The sequence below is a fragment of the Notolepis coatsorum genome, assembly GCF_963971535.1.
Source record: "Notolepis coatsorum genome assembly, chromosome: 4".
NCBI classification, from domain to species: domain Eukaryota; kingdom Metazoa; phylum Chordata; class Actinopteri; order Aulopiformes; family Paralepididae; genus Notolepis; species Notolepis coatsorum.
Window position 1 is genome coordinate 189450679 of NC_140168.1, and position 4184 is coordinate 189454862.

General features: G+C 52.1%; 1 pseudogene across 1 annotated transcript; it reads left to right on the top strand.

Moving 5' to 3' along the window:
- The first annotated feature begins 1494 nt into the window (after positions 1 to 1494).
- LOC311226777 (dynein regulatory complex protein 1-like) lies at positions 1495 to 3691 on the top strand (annotated as a pseudogene). Its single transcript has one exon. The product of its transcript is annotated as a dynein regulatory complex protein 1-like (transcript).
- The last annotated feature ends 493 nt before the right edge of the window (positions 3692 to 4184 follow it).

Genomic DNA, 4184 nt, shown 5'->3' on the forward strand with positions numbered 1-4184 from the left:
AACTGGATTCAGGATTTTTTGAGAAGGAGGACTATTCAGGTCAGGGTTGGGGGCGTCTGCTCAGAGACCGTGGAGGTGGAGAACGGCACCCCGCAAGGGAGCTTAATTAGCCCGGTCCTTTTTAATGTGATGGTTAATGACATATTCAGTGGTGTGCAGGGGGGGCTCGGCCTTGCGGCCTTCCCTGCTAAGCGGCTGCTTCAGGGGTCATGGGGTCAAGCGCAGGCCTTTCTTTGAAGAGGGTAACCAATGGGCCGGTAAATTGGGGCTGGTTCAGGAGGACCCGCCTCCTTTTGGAGCTGGACTCCGGTGCCGTTCTGGCTGATACAGGAGCGGGCTGTCAACCATGTCCTTTTTAGAGGTGGATAGGAATGGGATTCAGGCGGATGTGGAATCCTTCCTAAAACTGGAATTGGAGGTGTACCTGGGGGTCTTCACTGATGGGTCCAGGGATCCTGTCTCTGGGAGGGCTGGGTTTGGAGTTTATGTGGCCCAGTGGGATCTGCAGGCTGGGATTCAGATTTGAGATGGGAGCTCAGTCTTTGTGACAGAAGTGCTGGCTATCCTCTGGGCATTATGGTGGGTGGAGGATGTCAAGCCGGAGAGGGTATTTCTGTGCTCGGACTCAGCGGCAGCTTTGGTGGCCTTGAGAGAGGACAAGTCAAAGGCTCGGCCTGACCTGATCCAGGAGATTTTGATGGTGTTGTTTAGGCTGGAGAAAGTTGGCTGTGAGGTAAAGTTCTGCTGGGTCCCAGGGCACTCAGGGGTTGTAGAGAATGACATTGTGGATGGCATAGCCAAAGGCTCATTAGGTAGAATGGCCCCGGATCTATCTGTACAGTTAGGGGGGGCCGAGCTGAGGGGGAAAATTAGCGAGGGGGTTTTGAGGGAGTGGCAGTGTAGGTGGGACTCAGAGACCAAGGGGAGGCACTTTTATTCTATCCAGCCCTCTGTCAGGAGGATGGGGGCCCCTGTTGGGGGGGCGAGAAAAGACTCTGTTATAATCTGTAGATTACGGTTGGGGCACTGTGGGCTTAATCAGACGTTGTGTACAGTAGGGAAACATCCTTCTGGGTTGTGTGCGTGTGGGGGGTGGAGTCAGTGCAGCATGTCCTGATGGACTGTATTAAGTACAGAGAACAACGAAAATCCTTCTTTAGAGTTATTTCTTCTCAGGGAGTTAATTGTTTCTCTTTGCATTAATTTCTAGGCCTGGGTGAGAACCAACAAGAGAGAGCTAGTGCTGTTGTGCAGTTCCTGCTTGCCGCAGGGCTGTATAACAGAATATAGGGAGGGCTGGAAATCTATAGTGCTCCCTCTGTCCTGTGGAGGGCGGCAATACGCCTAGACGCGTAGTCTGCCGGAAATATACAAGAAGAAGAAGATTTCACCCATCTAATGAACACACTAGACTAGACAAATATCATCCTATGAAGACCCTACTAACGCTAAGGTACTCTTCATAGGTAGTGTTTTCAAGTGTTTTCACCAAACATGAGTCAAGCTGGCGACTCTAATGAGGATCCAGGAGAAGCGGCTGAACCCTCTCTGGACTCTGAAAGTTCACAGGAGAGAATTGCTGCTTGTCGCCTCAAACATGCACGAAATGAAGCCAAGCAAAGACAAGAACGTGGAGATGACGCTGGTGAGAAGAAGGAGACCAAAGAGAAGGCGAGGAAAAGCCAGGAACAAGTGGAACAAAATTAAAGGAGAATAATCGACTTGCATAGTTGTGGGACAGTGTTGGTAAGCAACATCCAGATAGCAGCTGATGCCAAAGAGTCCCAGAGAAGGGCAGAGATGCAGCAGGCTCGCATGCTCAGAGTGGAGAAGCTAGAGAACGAGGCCGAGTCCAGCCTGGAGCAGTTTGAGGAGGTTACCAGGAAGTGGACCGTGGCTCAGCAGGTGCTTCTTCAGGAGCGGTGGGAGGCTCTGAACAGCCAGCAGCAGCTGTGTGCTCAGATTCTCGAGAACAAGAACAAACTCATCAATGTCCTCCAGCAGGAGCTGAAGGTTAGTGATGGCCACTATGTGAAGGACCTGAGGAAACAGTCGGACGAGGTGAACCTGATGCTTGAGAGGATGGAGGAGCAGATCAATACCCTGATGAAGACCTACAGGGAGGAGCTGGACCAGATTGAGAATGGCTATGAGCAAGAACGCAAGATGCTCCTGACTGGGAACAGGAAGAAGTGGGAGCAGCACATGACCAAGCGCCAGGACAAAGAACTCTACAATCCTGAAAGATAGGATGAAGAAGGTGGAGGGATATGAGGTTCTGCTTCAAGAGCTGAGAGCAACGTATACAGAGAAGTACAATGAGGACAAGCTGGAACTGGACACTGAAGTTCAGGAAATTCAGCAAGACCTGCAGCCGATGATGGCCTTCCATCAGCTGACCCAGGAGCAGTTGGAGTACAACACATATGTACTGCAGAAGAGAGAGGAGGAGAACTCCATCATCAGTTCCAAACAGAAGAGGAGGATCAACAGATTGCAAGATGTGCTGAACAACCTGAAGAAGGATTCCAGCCAGAAGAAGCATTCTAAAGAGGAAGTCCATGACATGTCTGAGGACTACAACCGTGCCAATCAGCAATACAAACACACCCAGAAGAAGACCAGACACGTTGCTGTCATTGACGCCAAGAGCTTCGAGGAGGTGTGGCTCATGAGCGAGGAAGAGGTGAAGCAGCTGCTGAGGAAGGCCCTGGACATCGACCAGCTCATCTATGAGCAGCAGTTAGGTTTGGTCTGGGAGCGTCCTTGCATGGCCTTCATGGAGCGCTCTGGCCCCATCCAGCCTCAGAAACAGGCCCAGAGGACCGCCCGCCAGACCGCCTCCCTGCTGATCGGTACCGGGGAGACCAGTCAGGCGAGCCTGGGGATGAGGGACACCTCGGTTGGGCCTGAACTTGGCTCTGGCACTGACAGCATGAGCATGGTGGAGAGCAGCAGCCGGATAGAGACGGAGAAGGAGGAGAGCACAGGGGACAGGAAGGAGAACGTGTCGATGAAGACGGTTCAGAAACTGCTGGAGTTGCTCTGTGACGAGGCGGGCTTCCTGATAGAGAGTAAACTCCTGAAGCTGCTGTCTCCCCTCGAGAAGGACAAGCAGTCCCCCATGAAGTTGGACTCCATCTTCCCTGCCATGGGAGTTAAGAGTGAGGAGGATGTGTACAAGCTGGCCAAGTTTTTGATGAAATACAAACGCCAGTGGAGGGAACAGTCTGAGCAGGATGACTGTACAGAGGAGAGTGAGTCCAGTGCCCAGGCAAAAGGAGGAGACAGCAGCAGCGCTGTTAGTAGCATGACCTTTGACCTCATCCATCCTGATGATGTCCTTGCCGCGTTGAAAGCCTTCACAGCCCAGCACAGAAAATCCAGTGTGTCAGAGGAAAGCAACAGGGAGGGTTTAGGGCCCCCTCAGGCCACTATGCAGAGTCAGGATGCAGCCTACTAGGAGAGCATGGTTGACATCCCTTCGACCAAACGCAAGGTCTGGGATGCACTGGGGAATGCACAAGAGAAGTACCACACTGTCCTGACTGAGAGGTCTAAACTCATCACGGACACACAGCGTCTGAAGCAACACAACACCGAGCTACAGTTGCTACTGCAACAGTTTTTGAACTCACAGGTCAATGCAGAGCTGAAGATCCAGCCCACCCACTTTCAACTCTCAACATAGGGGCCCCCCAGGGCTGTGTTCTGAGTCCCCTCCTCTACTCCCTGTACACACATGACTGTGTGGCACAGCGGAAAAACAACATAATCATCAAATTTGCTGATGACACAGTAGTGGTGGTGGTGGGCCTGATCTCTGCAAACGACGAGAGGGCCTACCTGGAGGAGGTCAAGGTTCTAGCGGGATGGTGTCAAGAGAACAGCCTCTCCCTGAACGTCAGCAAAACAAAGGAGATGATTGTGGACTTTAGGAGGTCGGGGGTCAGGGACTACAGCCCCCTCAGCATCGACGGGGCACCGGTTGAGAGAGTGAACAGTTTTAAGTACCTCGGAGTCCACATATCCGAGGACTTGACATGGACCTCACACATTGACAGTGTTGTGAAGAAGGCACGGCAACGCCTCTACTTCTTCAGACGCCTAAGGAAGTTCCAAGTCAGTCAGAATATCCTTAAGAACTTCTACTCATGCACAATAGAGAGCATCCTGACTGGCAA